The following is a 19,220-nucleotide window of genomic DNA, read 5'->3' as shown; positions in this document are numbered from 1 at the left end:
ATGTCAAATAACTGGCAGGGGCATGCATTTTATTGCCTCAAAGTGACAAATAAACATGCCAGGATTCTAAAAACAATATTCTTGGGATGAGTAATAGCCTATGGATGTCCCCTTACAACCGTTTGAACCAGCTCGAGCAAGCTTGCCGTTGAATGCCAAAGGGACTTTGCTCTGGTTCGGCCTCACTTGGAGGACTGTGTTCAGTTTTGGGCACCCCAGTTGCAGAGGGATGTTGACAAACTGGAGCGTGTCCAGAGGAGGACAACAAAGATGGTGAGGGGTTTGGAGACCAAGATGTTTGAAGAAAGGTTAGGGGAGCTTGGTCTGTTTAGCCTGGAGAGGAGATAACTGAGAGGGGATCTGATAACCTTCTTCAAGTATTTAAAAGGCTGCCATATGGAGGATGGAGCTGAATTGTTCTCTCTTGCCCCGGAGGGATGGACAAGAACCAATGGGATGAAATTAATTCAAAAGAAAATCCATCTAAACATCCAGAAGAAGTTCCTGACAGAGCGGTTTCTCAGTGGAACAGGATTCCTCGGGAGGTGGTGGGTTCTCCATCTTTGGAGATTTTTAAACAGAGGCTGGATAGCCATCAGACAGAGAGGCTGACTCTGTTAAGGGTTAAGGGGATGGCAGGTTACGCTGTCAGCAATAGGGTTGTGGGTATCCTGCTTGGTGCAGGGGGTTGGACTAGATGACCCATGAGGTCCCTTCCAACTCTATGATTCTATGAGATGGTCTTCTTTACTCTGTTTTGCAGGTTGTAGGAACACAGACATCCTGACATCAAGGGAAAGGCTCACGACAGCACTATCCTAAACAGTAGTTAATAGGCTTAGCAAGGTGTCACTAAGTAGATTGGAAATGAGAGAATTTCCCCTGGGAAAGTTCCTAGCTTCCTGATTCCTCTAATAACAATGCCTCAGGTGCCAGGTGGTTTTTAGAACCTTGCTTTCCCTGAAAACCTCACATGCCTAGGGATGCCAGTCTCCCGGTGGGGCTTGGGGATTGCCTGGAATTAAAGCTCATCTCCAGGCTACGGAGATCAGTTCCCTGTAGGCATGGCATTGTACTCCACTGAGGACGCTGTCCTCCCCTGGCTCTACATATAAATATCCAGGAGTTTCCCAACCAGTAGCTGGCAACCCTACCTGCCCCTGCTCTCTCTATCAGAACCTGGCAGCCCTAAGCTTACCCATTGCCAGCCGGACAAGTCAGACTTAGGTGAACCATAGACATTTAGTGTGGATCCAGAAGGGATTTACTCTAGTAGCACCTGTAGGATGTACTACAGGCCCCTCAGTTCCTGGGCCCCCTGTGGTGCTGTATGGTTGGGGTGTGGATTTGTTATGTCTGTGGGCATTTGGCCACTGATGCAAATGAGGGCTTCTGCTAACCAATCAAAGGAACCCGATCACTCTGCTTAGGGCCAATCGGATTGCTCTGCTTAGGGCCAATCAGAGGCAACAGCTGACTGCTTGAAAGGTATAAAAGTGCATGAGTTTGCCAGCTCAGTAGTTGTAGTCTGTTGCTGGAGTTGCTAAATAAAAAGAGTTGTTCTGTTATGTGACCCTCACCCATGCCTTCCCCTCTAGGAGAAGGACTTGGACAATTTTAGTGTTTATTGTTTGGTGTCAATATTTTTTAAATTGTTTAACGAATGTAAATTTCTATTTTGTATTTTTCTTTAAGCTATGTAAATCCATTTTGCTGTAATCCACCCTGAATCTCAGGAGAGAGGATGGAAATTAAAAACAAATATGAATAATTAAATTAAAAATAAAAATGGATAGCTGAAACTTTTCAGGACATGGGTGTAACTGATATCACTTTAAGTCTTTGTTAAAGAAACCGGCCATTTTACTTACTTACTTATTATATTTCTATACCATCCTTCCCAGAGGCTCAGGGCGGTTTACACAAAAGGTAGTCCTAAAATAAAGGGCAATTCATAACATCAGAAACAACAATAACAGTGAATTCCATAATTGAAGACAAGAACAATTACAACATTTCCCAGTGCAATTTTCTCTCCTGGCAGCTGGCAAACCTGTGCTCTGTGAACCAACACCAAACGGACAAGGACAGCCACACATGGCAGAGATTTTTTTTATTGGCTGTGGCCCAGACTTCGGAACTGTCTTCCATGAGGAATCCCTCACTCCTTGCTTCCTGCTGTTTGGAGAAGGCATTTTATTTAGAAAAATGCATTTGTGAGCAGAGGCAGGTCTGATTTATCTATGTAGCACACGTAGCACATCCTACGAGCCCCATGCTTTCTGAGGCCCTGCACAGTGCCTTCCCCCATGGATCAGGGCTATAGCCCCCTTTTCCCTCTTTGGCACTTGGAGGGATACCTGTTTTCACTGTGTGTGTGTGTGTGGCTCTGTCCCAGTCCAGCCGCTCCTACCACAATTATACTAACAGAAAAAAAGAGAACCTGTCCCGGCTATCACAATCTGTATATAATATAATATTTATACAATCCTCCTTAATTAGATATTGAATCTAATGTCCAAATGGGTCTTAGCTCTTTTTTAATGATTAATGAAGCAACCAAAACGGACTCTAGATTTGTGCCGTTTTCAATGTTGCACTCTCATCAGTGGTTGTTTCTTCCTGTGATTGTGAAACTTATCCTAGCAAGTTTCCAATATTTAAATATTCATCCAACTCAAAGTTGTAGCATAAATTCTACTGATGTAACACTGGCCTTCAGCTCGCAGGTATGGGAGAGCTTTGTCAAGAGACCACTGTATTCTGCCAGGGTTTCACAAATCCTTAAACCAGCGTTGGTGCTATGGGCCCACACGAATCCTGAGCAGAGGCCCTCAGTGCTTCTGAGAATCAATGGGATCTGGTAGTTATAATGTTAGATTAGGATCTGCAAGATCCCATGCCCCACTCTACATGTTTGTTGATTCTGGGTCGCCACCTCCCTCTAGTGGCCAGTCATCCTCTCACATCCTAATCTACCTTCCAAGGCTGCTGTGAAGATAAAATGGGGGAAGGGAGATGAACTGTACATGCTGCCCTGAGTTCCTTGAAGGAAGGGCAGGATTAAAAATATACTTGAAAGATAGGGATGCCAGTCCCAGGTGGGACCTGGGGATCCTCTGGAATTACAACACATCACCAGCCAACAGAGGTCAGTTGACCTGGGGAAAATGGCTGCTTTGGAGGGTGGACTCCATAAAATTACACACCACTTGAGGTCTCCTCCCGCCCCAAATACCACCCACTCCCAGCTCAAACCCCAAAGTTTCCAGGTATTTCAGCCCAGAGCTGGCAACCCTATAGTGCTGTTTTTTTTTGTTTTTGTTTTGGTATTGTGGTTTATATTATCATTAATTCTATCAGGATATATATAATCACTGACTTGGATTGAAATTGAACGTGCTGTTATTTTATAACCACATTTGTTTTTCTTAGATCAGTGATTCTTAACCTTAAATCCACTACAACCCACAAAGTATGCAACATTATCGCTGAATGTCTGCCAGGCTTACAAAATCCGGACATTATAACAACACTCCGGCAAATGGCAACTTTATTTATGAAGGTATACTTATGAGATATTCCAAGGATATACGGATCTCAAGCAAACATTCCAGGAGTCCAGTGTGCCTGGTGGCCCCCAGCCAACTCCTTAATGCTCAGCTGAATAGAACCGGACAGTTTGAATCCCTTGGATCACGGATACTCCAACAGCCCTATTGCTTGCCAACCAGATCAGTAATGGAGGGTGGGTCGTGCAATTGTTCTTTGAACATGGAATGGAGAGATGGTAGAGATGGGAGAAGGCTACCAATGGCATTATTAAGACTGTTCCATGTATTGTTTGTAAGTTTAATGTAAACCGCCCTGAGCCTCCGGGGAGGGCGGTATAGAAATATAATAAATAATAATAAATAATTATTTCACTTCTGAGGAATACCTGGAAGTGACATCATGCCACTCTAGGAATTGCTAGAGATTCTATGGTTTGATTTGGTTTTCTTTACTGCTGACCACTAGAACAGCAGCAAATGGGGGATGAGGGCAGGAGGTCTCTGGCCCCAGCTGGAGCTTGGCAGCCCTAGAAAAAGATGGACCATGAGGTAGCGGGCTCTAGAAGCTCAGAGGAAAAAAAAATGGTTCTCTAAAAAAAGGACCAGCTTTGATTTGAGCTCAGTTGGCACTGTGTATCCTTTGTCTTTGGTGCGATTAGCAGTGCCCGTCTCTGTGGAGAGAAGGGGCTACTTAAAACCCTGAAATCCCAAGCATTCCCATTTGCTCCTGCTTCTCCCAGAATGACCACTGATTCCAGTTAGACTCGAGTCCAGTAGATCAACAAGATTCTGGGAGTGATTGGAGCAGCAGTAGCAACTGCCAACAGCGCCCTCTTTCTCCCTCCCCTCTAGAATGGGTTGGTCCTCGGGGTGGGTGGTAGGTAGGAGTTGTGTTTTTACCGCCTCATCTTATTGTAACCGTGGATAGAATTAATTGTATTGTTGTTTTATTTTGCATGGGGATTTTTACTGGGATTTTAAATGTTGTAACTCACCTCGAGCCTCCGGGAGAGGCAAGTAATAAATCTAAATAATAAAACAAATCAATAAAAATAAAATAAGCTTTTAAGTAGTATTCTCCAGACTAGGATTGCCAGCCCCTCCCCCCGCCTACTTGGGGTGCAAATCCAGGCCGGGAAACTCTTGGATATTTGGGGTATGGAGCCTGGGGAGGACAGGGACCTCAGTGGTATACAATACCTCCATCTACCCTTCAGTGCATGCTTTTTCTCTGAGGGAACTAAGATCTGTAGTCTGGAAATGAGCTGTAATCTTGGGGGCTGGCATCCCTACTCCAGACTACAAAGATCAGTTCCCCTGGAGGAAATGACTGCAAACTTTGCTGAATTCCTTCTCCTGTCCACTTCCCACCGTTCCCAAGCTCCACCCCCAGAATCTCCAGAAATTAACCAACCTGAGGTTGGCAACTCTATGGAAGGGTTTTTTTCTTTTTTTTTTTAAATGTAAGCCAGGCTTATGAGTGACTAGAAACCAAGACCAACAGCACTTGCAGGAGTGTGAGAAAAAATGAACTTCCCACAGAACTACAAAAAATACAGGATGGCTGTCATGTTCTCTTTTGACCATTCTATAGCTAGAAATGCCAGTTCCCTGGCGAGACCTGGGAATCCCCCAGTTTTACAGCTCATCTCCAAGCAACAGGGATCAGTTCCCCTGGAGAAAATGGCAACTTTGTTGGGTGGACCCCATAGCATTATATTCTACTGAGGTCACTCCTGTCCTAAAGGCCACCCACTCCTGGCTCCACCCCCAAAGTCTCCAGGTATTTCCCAAACTCAAGCTGGCAACCTTAGTGTACTTAATGGGGCCTACAACCTTCCAATCTGGCCTGAAGATCTCTTGGAATTGCCACTGACTGATCTCTGGACTACAAAGATCAGTTCCCTTGGAAGAAATGGTAGGTTTGCTGGGTGGACTCTAGTCTATAGTATACCATAGTCTAGGAGAAACTGGAGTCCTAGAGTGACAGGACATCCTTGCTGAGTTCCCTTTCCTCCCCAGATTCAAACCTCTGGAACCTCCTTCTGGCCTAGATCAAAATACCTCCCCAGGTCCACTCCAAAATCTCCAAAAAATTCCCAACTTGAATTTGGTAACCCGGTGGGTTTGAGGAAAGGGTAGAGTTGTCATCTCTGAGCTGGGAAATACCTGGAGACTTTGTGGGTGGAACCAGGAGTGGGCAGGGTTTGGAGTGGGGAGGGACAACTATGGAGTATAATGATCTTTTGACAAGGTTCCCCATGATGTTCTGATGGATAAGTTGAAGGACTGCAATCTGGATTTTCAGATAGTTAGGTGGATAGGGAATTGGTTAGAGAACCGCACTCAAAGAGTTGTTGTCAATGGTGTTTCATCAGATTGGAGAGAGGTGAGTAGCGGGGTACCTCAGGACTTGGTGCTCGGCCCGGTACTTTTTAACATATTTATTAATGATCTAGATGAGGGGGTGGAGGGACTACTCATCAAGTTTGCAGATGACACCAAATTGGGAGGACTGGCAAATACTCCGGAAGATAGAGACAGAGTTCAACGGGATCTGAACACAATGGAAAAATGGGCAAATGAGAACAAGATGCAATTTAATAAAGATAAGTGTAAAGTTCTGCATCTTGGTCAGAAAAATGAAAAGCATGCCTACTGGATGGGGGATACGCTTCTAGGTAGCACTGTGTGTGAACGAGACCTTGGAGTACTTGTGGATTGTAAACTAAACATGAGCAGGCAGTGTGATGCAGCGGTAAAAAAGGCTAATGCCATTTTGGACTGTATCAACAGGGGCATCACATCAAAATCACAAGATGTCATAGTCCCATTGTATATGGCACTGGTCAGACCACACCTGGAGTACTGTGTGCAGTTCTGGAGGCCTCACTTCAAGAAGGACGTCGATAAAATTGAAAGGGTACAGAGGAGAGCGACGAAGATGATCTGGGGCCAAGGGACCAAGCCCTATGAAGATAGGTTGAGGGACTTGGGAATGTTCAGCCTGGACAAAAGGAGGTTTAGAGGGGACATGATAGCCCTCTTTAAGTATTTGAAAGGTTGTCACTTGGAGGAGGGCAGGATGCTGTTTCTGCTGGCTGCAGAGGAGAGGACACGCAGTAATGGGTTTAAGCTTCAAGTACAACAATATAGGCTAGATATCAGGAAAAAGTTTTTCCCAGTCAGAGTAGTTCAGCAGTGGAATAGGCTGCCTAAGGAGGTGGTGAGCTCCCCCTCATTGGCAGTCTTCAAGCAAAGGTTGGATACACACTTTTCTTGGATGCTTTATGATGCTTAGGGCTGATCCTGCATTGAGCAGGGGGTTGGACTAGATGGCCTGTATGGCCCCTTCCAACTCTATGATTCTATGATTCTATAATCTGGTAGAGCCCACCCTCCAAGGCAGCCATTTTGTCCAGGGGAACTGATCTCTGCAGTCTGGAGAAGAGCTATAATTCCAGGCAGTCCCAGGTCCCACGTGGGTACTGGCAGCCCTAGGGAATGTGTCCAGCAGAGCAGCATGAATTTAAACCTGCAAAGTGTATTCCTTCTCAAATTCACAGCCCAAACTAACTCAGCCTGCTTCTATAATTTCCTGTCTAAAAAAAGTTGTGGAGTGGATTACCCCGTGGTTAAACTACACAAACTATTGTAAAATTCTGTCCTAGATGAAAAAAAAAAAAACACCGGACGTTCTTACCACAAGAAGTGGTTTAAAGGGGAAAAAACCCACCCACCCCCTTTAGGCGCCCGAATGTTTTTCAGCCCTTCCCTCCGTTTTCTCTTTCAGCTTGGCGCAATATGATTGTCCACTAGGTGTCTCTCTTCTCAGCTTTTGAGGGAAATCAGTCCCCGTTCCTCCCACCCCTTTCCAGTCAGGGCTATAATATTCCCTAAATGGAAACAAACGACTCTAAGGGTTTAAATAAACCTGAACTCTGAAGAATGCAGGTCAGGGCTATCCTTCACACTGAGGTACGTTTCCAAAGCAGGGTGAGGGTGAAAGGCTTCTTAATTCATGGCACCTTTAATTGAAGATAATATTCCAGAGACTGGGCTTTACAGAGGCGGGGAGGGAAATCCTACAGGTCAGGGTTAGGTTATCTTCTGTCTCTGCCCTTTTCCTACTGCTGAACCAGAGAAGGTCTTGGGAGAAATTGGAACTGAAGGGTAAACGGCAGGTAGCCCAGCCTGGTCTGGCCACAGAGTATATAGTACAGTAGTATGCAAAAGCATAAAAGATGCATCAGGGTGAAGACAGGTTTTTCCAGGCATCATGAGGCCTGGAAAGCCTGTGATGTGTATTCACATGGAAGTAAGTGCCATTGAATTCAATAGAATTTCCTCAAATGTTTATATATAGGATTGCAATCTAAACAAAGCCCCCCCCCCTGCCCCCAGCTGTTAGCAGGGATGGGGTAGGGCTGCCATAGGGCTGCCACCCTCCAGGTGGGACCTGGAGATCCCCTGGAATTACAGCTCAACTCCAGGCTACCGAAATCAGCTCCCCTGGAGGACACACAAGCTTTGGAGGGTGGATTAGGGAGGACAGGCACCTCCATGGGGTGCAACCCCTCTCCTACCCACCCCTGCTGTTACTGGGGGCTGTTTAGACAGAATATCATTACTTCCGCTGTTCGGTTTTGTATTTCCTGTTATTTTTAACAGGTTTTAATGTTTTTTTTTAAATTGGGGATTGTTTTATTGTTTAGAACAGGGGTAATCAAACTGCGGCCCTCCAGATGTCCATGGACTACAATTCCCAGGAGCCCCTGCCAGCGAATGCTGGCAGGGGCTTCTGGGAATTGTAGTCCATGGACATCTGGAGGGCCGCAGTTTGACTACCCCTGGTTTAGAATGTCTGTATGTAACCCATCACGAGCCAGCTAGTCTGGGAGTGGCAGGTAATAAATCTAACAATAACAACAACAACAATAATACCACAGCGTCATTCCTCCGAAGCACTCATTTTCTCCAGGAGAATTGATCTCTGTAGCCTGGGGATGTGCTGCAATTCCAGAGGATTCCCAGGTCCTACCTGGAGGGTGGCACCCCTTATAAGAGCACCCTTTTCCTAGACAATTGCCTGGTACCAGGTGTATAAAGTAGGCAGAGAAAGTGTTATGTCAGCTTGATTGTGTGTGTGCATGTGTGTATTGGGTATTTGTCTGAGGATACATGTGAAGCTGCAGCTGTTTCATACATCTGGAATTAGGAAACGCGGCCCTGAATCCAGCCACATTCTGAAGATTTAAGGGCATTTGTCTTTCTTAAGTAGGGGGTAGCAATCTTGGCAGATTACCCCTTCCCACTACGGACCCCTGCTGTGCTTTTCCCCAGGGTTAGCTTAATCCCCGGATCAAAATTTCCAGGGGCTCTGTGGTTTCCATCAGGAGGGGGGAATTGATGGAAATTGCTAGCCCCTCCAAAGAAAAATTACGGGTGCTTAATTTTGCTTTGCTGAGTACTTGAATGCTGGCCAGGGTTTTCAGTTGTAGGGTTTTTGGTTCCTAGCTGCTTTATTTTTGCTACAGAAACTAATTATTGGAGGGAATGTACACAAACATCTGTGTTGATTTCTTGGGGTGGGGTAAAGTCACTGGACTTACCAAAGATATCCCCTTTCTTTGGGTGTGTATTGTTCTTTCTATGGAGCGCTGAGATTATTTCCCATTGGCTGCTGGCTTTTCTAGCATGTCAAATAGACAAGTATTTCACATTTTCCAAGGAGTCAACTGTTCCTATAGGAAGGACTGGGGATTATGTACCTTGGCCTTGGGGGTTGCAGGCCTTGCTTATTGTGAGCACTTTGTGGGATTTGGTTGACTTGTCCCAGGAGTGGAGTCTGCCTTATCACTAGATCTTCAGGAAGCAGCTGAAGATCTCCCGCTATTATAGCTATTCTCCAGGCCACCTGAAGAAAATGGCCACTTTAGAAGGTGGCTTTATACCCCATTGAAGTCCCTCCCTTCCCCAAACCCCATCCTTTTCAGTCTCCACCCCCAAATATCCAACCTGGACCTGTCAACCTTCCTTATCACCTACCATGGCTTGACTCATATGCTCTTTTCTTTGCTCTTTAAAGCCTTGTTCACAAGTTACAGTGACTGCATGTGCAACCAGTGTACACCAGATAGCTTTTTGCACATGTGCCAAGTAATTCTCTTGCTACGGTCAATGCATATACAACTGAACATGTGAAGCACTGATTCCAGGTTTCATTCATAAAGTGAAGATGTGTTCTTACAAACAGATGCACACATGCATAGGCAAGATTGTCTATGCATTCACTGTGACAGGGCTTATGACTCTTCCAGATGGATCAGGGTGTTACTTTTGTCGGAGATGGGGAGTCTTGTTCATAATTGTAAGAAGCTTTCAGTGAAAAATATGACTGTCCACCTTCCCCCCACCCCCGCTACTTCCTATATGTGGAAGGTGGTTCTACTTGTTTATCAGGAAACACCACCCAGCATCCTAAAACTGTATTCATGAAACAGTTTTTAACGCTTAAAGTATCTAATAAAGATGGACCCCCCCCCAAAAAAAACAAAAACAACAACCCTGGATAAAATAAATGATTTGGTCTTGTGCCTGAAGGACAAGAAGGAATATACTAAGTGAGCCTGAAAGTGGAGGGTTTCCTAAAAGTAAGTCACCACCTACCTTACCTTTACAGGGTGGGAGTCTCAAAGAGCAGAGCTAGGGAGGAGGAGCTTGACTTTCAGGCTGGGCAGTGCAGCAGGCTGTGGCCCTTAAAGTACCCTAGCCTCTCCACCCCAATACTTAGGCCATGTAAAGGTAAGGATGAGCATAGAGTTTAAATATGCAAAGGGGTGCACCACCAGCTGCTTAAAGAATAAATAACTTTATTGAGAACAGAAATAACTTTGTAAAGCGAGATAGTCCTAAACAGTCTAACTGACTTGACTGTTCTTCATCCATTCTCTCTGTTTGTTCTGGAGGCGAGCTGGGAGGAAGTGTCCCCAGAGAAGCAGGAAGTCTCCTGTTGAGTCAATGGAGGAGATTATTTGAAAAAAACATCAGGAGGCTCCTATTCTAACGATGCTAACTGCACATCTTCTCCGATGCCCCCTGTAGGATATTCTTCATATCCTTTTGTATCATGCAGACGATAGACCTTGCATGTTCCAATAATAATATCTCTGTGCCCCGTCGTCAACAATAGCCTAGCCATTGCATTTTGTCATTTCTGGGCAGTTTTCAATGGCGGCCCTTTGCAGTTATTTGTGGTCCAATGTAAGGTCACTGAATTATGGAAAGGTTCAAGCTAGACATTACATCGACCAGGAGTCTGGTCAGGGGAACCCCAGCCTGGCTCCATAATTTTTTAAAGCCAGACATGATGTCAGGGAACTAACATTCCCCAGCAGACTGGGGCTTGATTTGGGCATGAGCCTCCTGCTCCAGTTTCCCCGGCCAAAACATAAAATGAACAGGCTTAAGCGGGTCGAACACTGACCCAACTTGTAGCATCTTGTTTGGGTGTGATCTAAACTGTGTGTGATCCAAGCAATTCTGTTTATGAGGAATGGTAGATATTCAACACAGGAAAATACATGACAGCTCTGTACTACAGAAAGCCCCACCGTACAAAGTTGACCTCGTATCCGACGAGGTCTTGAAAAGGTCTTTCAAGATAGATCCTCATGTGCTGGGTGGTGACTTGCTATAAAGGTAAAGGTATCCCCTGTGCAAACACTGGGTCATGTCTGACCCTTGGAGTGATGCCCTCTAGCGTTTTCATGGCAGACTCAATACGGGGTGGTTTGCCATTCCCTTTCCCAGTCATTACCGTTTACCGCCCAGCAAGCTGGGTACTCATTTTACCGACCTCGGAAGGACGGAAGGCTGAGTCAACTTTGAGCCGGCTGCTGGGATTGAACTCCCAGCCTCTTGGGCAGAGCTTTCAGACTGCATGTCTGCTGCCTTACCACACTGCGCCACAAGAGGCTCTTCTGTGCCACAAGAGGCTCTATAGAGTGACTTGCTATAGAGTGACAAGTGACTTGCTATAGAGTCACCATATTTTTTCTTGCCCAACTCTCTAGCTTAGAGTCTGCTGTTCTTAACCACCCTTGTTCTCTGTCAAGTATGCACCTGTCAAAATCCTCCCATGTTAAACAACAGCTGAAATTGTAGGACTCATGTCCCTCTTGTCCCCTTGTTCTTCTGTGTGATGATGGGCTGGCTGTGTAGGGTTCATTTTTTATGTTCTGCAAAGACAGAAGCCTTAGATCCGTGACATGCTGGGAGATACAGCTTGATTGTCCTGTTGGACCAGACTGCAACATTCCCTCTACCCCCCCCCCCCCAATTCTGGTTTGTGTGTCATTTTTTCAGGGGGAAAATGAGACATGCTTAACCAATTATTGCAAGAAGAGATGGCTGCATTTATTTCAGTCTAGCTACTGGCACGGGACCCCAAGCTGACGGAAACAGCCTGTGTTGTTTTCTAAGCGCTTACCTTTCAGAATTGTGACAACCTCCACAAAAGGTTAAAAAGAAAACCTTCAAGTAGTAAAACTGAAATAGACTGATGTGAAACCCAGAGACAAAACCTCCACTGTTCGAAATGCTCCTGGTTGTTGCTACCCTTTGGCATGACAGAGCGCATGAAAGGAAGCACAAAGTGGATTAAATGTGATGGCAAATAATGTGCAGCCCTCTGTTAGAAGACTTGCCTGTCATTATCCTTCTGTTTTTAGTGTGTTGTGGAAAGGCCTGGAAAAAAGTTCCAAACCTTGAAACAGTTTTCAAAATGGCTCTCCTGTATCTCCCATGATTACAGATAAGATGTAACCAGTCCTCCTTAGTTTAGAAAGCGATAACTTGTTACTACATAGGCCAAAAAATAGGTATCTGAAGTCACCCAATGTGGTCTGCCATGGATAGGTTGACCAACTCTGGGTTGGGAAATAGCTGAAGGTTTGGGGGAGGGGTGTCTTGGGAGGGACCCCAGTGGTGTGCAAGACCATAGAGTCCACCCTCCATCGTGGCCATTTTCTTCCGGGGAGCTGATCTATCCCTGTCTGGAAACCATTTGAAGATATTTCCCCAAGTGTTGACCAGCCTTCCCCTCAGAAGGTTTTCAACTATGAAGAGAGGCCTTTCAATCTATTTAACTAATTTTTAAACCTAATTAATGATACAATGAATGTTTATAATATATTGATTGTTTAATTTCATTGTTACCCATCCTGAGCCTGTAGGGAATGGTGGGCTACAAAGTCATTATTATCTCTGTAGTTTGGTATTCAGTTCTAATCCAGAAGAAATCCAGGCCCCACCTGGGGGTTGTTCCTCACCCCCACCACAATATCTTCCCATCACTCTTGGTCACATGTTCTTAACCAGGGTTTTGCGAAACCCTGGGGTTTCTTGATGACCTTGTAAGGGTTTCCCAAATGGGTATGATTATTTTTTTTAACTTGTTCAACAGTAATTGGGTAATAGGACAATAAATCGTCATGTTGACCCTCCCCTATAGCCAATGATGGACCTGGAGGGGTTGGGAAGGGGCTCCAGGTGGGCATCTACACAGCTATGTTTCTCAACCGTATTCTTATGATTATGCCACTTCTGGGGTTCCTCAAAGCCTGAAGAATGTTTCAGGGATCGATCTAGGTTAATGTGGGCTTATTCTGGACTTACTTTATTTTTCTGCTGTCGATCCTGCTGAATTCAGATCAGTTTTAGCCCAAGTCTTTGTGCCTTGTCCTCCCCCCCCCCACTTGAAACAGAAACCCTTCTGCAATTGAGCACAAGACTGGGGGGAAGGGGGAGAGCCAAGACAAGGCGAGCCAGCAGCAGCCTCTCACAGAATGAGGCAAATCTCTGCTGAGCAAAGTCTGGGATTCTGGAGCACAGTCACCTTAAACCTTTAAAAAATAAATCTTGGGAGGAAAATCTTGCAACCAGGAACTAGGAAGTTTTAGAACTGGCGCCCAGCCTGTCAGGGACAGACTGCTTCTCTACCTCAGCAGGGAGGACATTAATTCTGGCAAAACACAGATCGACACTTTACATAGAGGCTTGATCAGTTATACTGAGTTTTCTCCACTTCTGGATATCGCGCGGGAAAGGTACGGTCACCATGGCCCAATCAGATTGGTTGCAAATGGAAAATTTAAATAGCCCAAAATCAAAATGGAAATCACATTCAGTGTAGACGGCAGGGATTTAATCGACCTGGGATTTGAATAAAAGCTTCATGCAGGTTCAGCCCTGGTGTGATAAAACTTGTTCCAGCATTATCTGCTAATATGGTAGCTACACCCCCTGGTAAAAAGGGACATATGGAGTATTCCCAGGAGTAAAATGCCATTTGGCATACTCTGCTTCAGTTTCCTACTGGGCAAGCTTGAAGTTGTCTGTGTAAGCAGGACAAACACTGTTCCCCTGACTAATGGCCAGCGAAGACAGGTTTCTTGAGATGTATCTTAAGAGTGTATGTTTTAGCCTTGCTTGTCTTGAAATTATTTGGATAGAAGAATGCTCAAAGTACATAATCCTGCAGAAGTCTTATCTGCTTGTGTTTGCCAGCAAGACACAAGTTAACAGAGCCTCCTAGAATCCAAGAGTTGGAAGGGACTCCATGATCATCTAGTCCAACCCCCTGTAGAATGCAGGAAATTCATAACTACCTTCCCAGGAAAGGATACCCTTCCCCTGTAACATTATCAGTGGCATAATGTGTGATAATGGGCAGCTGAAACTTTGTTTGGCATGAAAGATAATAACATTACCTGGGCCCAGTCTGCACACACTGGATGCACTTTCAGTGTGCTTTTGCAGCTGGAATTTTCTGTGCAGAACAGGAAAATCTACTTTGAAAGTGCATTGAAAGCACATTATATAGTCTGTGCAGAATGAGGCCTGGTAAAAAATATAACTTTAACCTCTGTGAAGGCGACAGGACTTCTTTCTTTAGGTCTATTAGCAACCCTGGAGCTGTTGGCCTAGGAGGTTTTAGGTGTTCCAGAGCCTGAGGGGAAGGTAGGATGCCAACTCTGGATTGAGAAATTCCTGAAGAATTGGCGGTTGGAGCCGGGGCAATGAAATGATTGGGGAGGGCAGGTGTAAGGTCATAGAGTCCACCCTCCAAAACAGTCAGTTGCTCCAAGAGAACTGATCTCTGCCTCCTGGAGATTTATTTTATTGCTGGGAAATCTCCAGGCCCTATCTGGAGATTGGCAACCCAAGGGAAAGTAGCAGTTGGAGCAGAATGAAGAAAGGAGTGAGATTTGCATAAATATACCTCAGTACTCTTTTTTTATAGATTAAAAATATATAATTGTGACAGAACTTTTCATGTAACAAAATTTGCATACTTTCCCTCTAAATATAACCTAACCTGCTGCAGATTTATTAGCTTCAAGGGTAAAAAAACAAAGCAAAACCCTTGGCGGATATTTTTAATTCCAAGATTTTAGACTGATCCCACATCTGTCTAAGTATCATATGAGCTCAAATCAAAGCATTAAGGAAACGTATGTAAACATGTTTCAGGGTTTTTCTTTCATTTTGATTTTTTTTATCCAGCTAAAATAAATAAAATACATTTTTAAAATCTTTGTTTATATCCGTGTCCTTAATACTCTTTCCTCATTGAACATCTGTTTTAAAACCGGAGACCTGAAGTTATAAATAATACAGCCATCAGTCCCTACATTTTAAATTTATATTATTGTCTGTTTCCCAAATCAGCTCTTGGCCTATACACATATATTTATCTCATAACTGGTAATCTTTGAAAAAATAATAAATGGTTTCGTGACATTAAATCTATTGTTTAGAAAGCCATCTTCTAATGCTTTTCTTGAATTGAAAAATACTTTAAAATTGTTTACTTGCAGAGAAATTGGCTGAAGTTAGAAGAGATTGATCCAGTTTTAAAATTGCTTTAAATTTTTTTAAAAAGAGGATGATTAATGCTGTAAAGCCTAAAATAAATTGCAAGGTACAATACTGATTATTAACCTCTGATTTGCCAATGGATGTGACTGCCAATTCACCGACTCATGAGCTTTATAGAATAATCCATATTTTAAAATTGGACCATAATAGTATAATGTTTTTGTGCCCAATGCGTTTGTTCTCCTATTATGCTAGGACTACCTTTTTCAGCATAAAGTACCAGAACAAATATACACATTAACGGACCCCAAGTTCCGACAAGCCTTTATGGTGGCCCGAATTTACTCTTTATCATCAGCAGTGCTAACTAGATGTTATTCAGGGATTCCCTGCTGTCAAAGAACTTGCTTATGACTTGTGGGAAGAATTGAGAACATATTGTATTTGGCTGTCCATTGAGACCCGAAGCTAGGAGGAAGTATCTTTTGCCTTTATCTTGTCTAATAATTCCAGAGTCTAACACGACAATCAAATCAAAGATTAGTTGGCTTTGTTCAGATTTTGATTTCAGTATTACTTTTTGAATGGCAAAGATTTTTGCAACCCTGTATTAATTGTGTCTTTGTTCCATTGTAGCCCATGTGGCTCTTGACAGTATAGTTAAAATGTTATTAACCTTTGGGGGGAAAATAGCTCGAAAGGGATGTGTGTATAAAAATGGTGTGATTAATATGTTTAGACCTTTTAGAACTGAAGAGCCAATCTACAGCAAAATTTGGCGTGAGAAATCAACAGAAAGCCCGCTTAAGACAGACAGTTGGCATAACTGAAAAGATACAATTTAACATCCGTACAGTCTGTACAATATAATATATTTCTGGTAAGGCCTTGGAGGAGGAGCGTGTTTCATGGCTTAAGTGCCACTCAGCACTTAACACCCATTCAGGGCAGCTGTCCTGCCCCTGAGTGCCTCCTCCTCCAACCAGCTTGCCTGTTTATTCAGCAGCCAGCCAATCGCCTTCTGTCCCCCACCTCCGACCACCCCCTCCACCTTCCACTTCCCTCTGAGGCTTGGAGGCTGCAGATCCCTGCCATGTGAGAGCTGCCCCTGCCGGTGAGTTCCCTAACAGCTGCCTGCAGCCTTTCCAGGTCCTCGGGGGAAGGGGGAGGCCATCCGCAGAGTTCTTCCATGCCCCCAATCTAGTGCCTGTTGTATTGCTGAATGCAACGTGCTTGGCCTCTAGTTACTGATAATTGCCATGTTGACTAATAATCCATAATATTTCTATGCTTCAACCACTTGTGGTTGTAAGATCTCACGGTATCTACAAAATACATGTCTGAACAACCTCCACTTGTGCATTGGCACAAATCTGAACATAGTCTGCACTTGGATTGCTGGCAACTGCTTATCTCTGTCATTTCTCTTTCAGTAAAATATCCACAAGAAGCCCTTTAGTCCCCTAAAAATCCTTGTCATTCCCTTGACATCATGGGCATTCATGCATCCTTCTGCAATATACCTTAACTGAAATAATTTATTTTCTTTTTTCCAGTGACATATTTGGTTCTGTGTTGAGCCATTCTTGGCTCTGGAGCAATAGACTGTGGACTCCTGGGCCCCTTTCACATTACTGTTGTAAACTGGGTATTATCTGTTGTTGGCCCAGTTCTGAGTAAAGAGATACAGGGGTGGGGGGTTCATATAGCGAATTTCCTTCCATCAGTGAGCTGTCTCTGAAGTGCTATGGTCATTTCAAACAGTGAAACCTTTTCTTCTGTGCCCTTTTGTGGCACAATCTTCCTCAATTAAAAAAAATGTTCTAAGTTGTGCGCTATAGCACCAGAATAATACAGCAATGACAAGGCATTTCAGTGGTACTGCTGTAGCACTGAAGTGCTATACTGGTTTAGCATTATAGCACTCAACTTAGGACATTAAAAAACCCAAAGAAGATTGTGCCGGGGAAAAGTGATGTTGTGGGAAGCACTACTGACATTTTAAACAACACACCACAGTTGTTTAGAAGCACAAGAAAGAGGTGAATACCAAATAAAGTAGTTTCCCTCAAAAACCGCTCAGCCTTCCTTTGCTAACCGGATGCAAGCAACTTTGTATGGAAACAGTGCTAAAACCAGTTACCAGTAGCGAGTTAGTAAAATGGGTCTCTCTGAAATCACACGTGTGTGCACACAGACACACTCGCACAATCCATTAGCAACCAGCTACTGAAACATAATACAAAGAATGTTTGAAATGGGCCCCAGTCTACAGGCAATATTCTCTGGCTATGGAAGGCAGATACCAACTGAGGACAAGGATTCCCTTATAGTCGTTATTAAATTGTGGGTTCCGTAAGACATGAAGGCAGATTTCCAACAACCCGATCTTTTAAAATGAGCAACTAGTAAAAACAGAACACCAAATTATATACAATTTGAGGTGTTCCGCTAAGAACCATGATTAGTCCTTAACGAGTGCCTCAGATTGGTCCATAAAAGTGTCCAATGGGAACACAGTCTCTGGGTCTGGGCGAATCATTGCTCAATCCTAGTCCCTGGCTCCAAGCTCACGGTCTCAGTTAGACTACATACGCAAGAGTTGTTTCACCTATTTTAATGTGAGAGGTCTGTGATTGTGCTTCAGCCCTTTAATTGGAAACAGTAGGATTTGGGTATGCTTAAATTTGAGTGAATTGTGCCTTAGATACACCATATCTAAGAGTAGGCATTGTTAATCTTCTAGAATTAAACCATTTTTTAAAATAGCTCAGCTTTTATGTGCACCGGTGGAATTTAAACGCAATCCTTATCCCCCTCCTAAGTTATTTTTTTTCTCCTCTGTCTGTCAAAGCAAGCTTGCCAAGAACTGGCGCCCAAGATCTGGAAGTACTTCACTATCTTCTCACGAATGCTCTTTAGAGGACTACAGTGCCCGTCATTCATATACTTTTGCGTTTAAACAGAACTGAAATTTGGGGCGGGGGGGGATGAAGGAGAGAGAGAATTTTAAAGCAAAATGTGACGGGAGCTGAAACTTAAGCTTATTCAGTGGGTTGTCCAGTGTAGTTGAAGAGAGAGAGATTGGAACACTAATCTCATTGTTGATTTACATCACAGTCCTTTAAATTTTTAGCCAGGATAATTTTCTGTACCTGTTTGAACGAATTGGTAAATGTAGATTGAAGGAATAATTTATCTAATTTTCTTGACAGGCAGATCAATCAAGATAATTCATTTAAAATGTCCATTTAAAAAAAGATCAGGATTTGGGGGCATTTTTTTTTTGTTGGACTTTCTTCAAAAAGAGTAGCCATCAGTTAGGGAGGAAACAGAGTCCCGAAGTCAGTACTTTTGCTTTCCCCTTCCTCTTTTCCTAGAAAACCAACGTACTTTACGGGCAGTGTTTTTAACTCTCTCGAATGCGTAGCTCCTTCCTACTGCCTTAAGGTGTGCTCAGACTACAAACCAAGAGCCTTGGCACTTAATTCCCCAATGGGCTACACCTAGTTTCCTTCCATGTTTGCATCCCCAAGGACATCCCCAGTGACCTGAACAGTGGATAAATTAAAGCCCCAAAGAAGGAAAAGACAAGAGTGGTTTAAGGATTTGAAGGGCCCATAGCACCAGAGCCAGTTTAAGGATTTGCGGGGCTCTGGCAGACTACAATTGCGGCAGGAGCAGCCAGACTGGGAGTGGAGGCCCCCTTCCAGTGGAACGAGGTGTCATTCTGAGTGTCCTTAAAGAGGGAAAAGGAGGGGGGTGGGAGGCTACAGCCCTGTT

The 19,220-nt window shown here is 44.1% G+C and overlaps 1 long non-coding RNA gene across 2 annotated transcripts in view; it reads left to right on the top strand.

Moving 5' to 3' along the window:
• The first annotated feature begins 7,406 nt into the window (after positions 1 to 7,406).
• LOC143820477 (uncharacterized) overlaps positions 7,407 to 19,220 on the top strand; it is a 50,296-nt gene continuing 38,482 nt past the window's right edge. Inside the window, exon 1 of one of the 2 annotated variants that reach the window (XR_013225380.1) lies at positions 7,407 to 7,532. This is a non-coding gene — a long non-coding RNA (uncharacterized LOC143820477). The remainder of the gene's footprint in view (positions 7,533 to 19,220) is intronic. The other variant, XR_013225370.1, reaches the window with a different exon arrangement.

The sequence above is a fragment of the Paroedura picta genome, chromosome 1 (assembly GCF_049243985.1).
Source record: "Paroedura picta isolate Pp20150507F chromosome 1, Ppicta_v3.0, whole genome shotgun sequence".
NCBI lineage: Eukaryota > Metazoa > Chordata > Lepidosauria > Squamata > Gekkonidae > Paroedura > Paroedura picta.
This window is presented reverse-complemented; position numbering and strand designations above follow the sequence as displayed.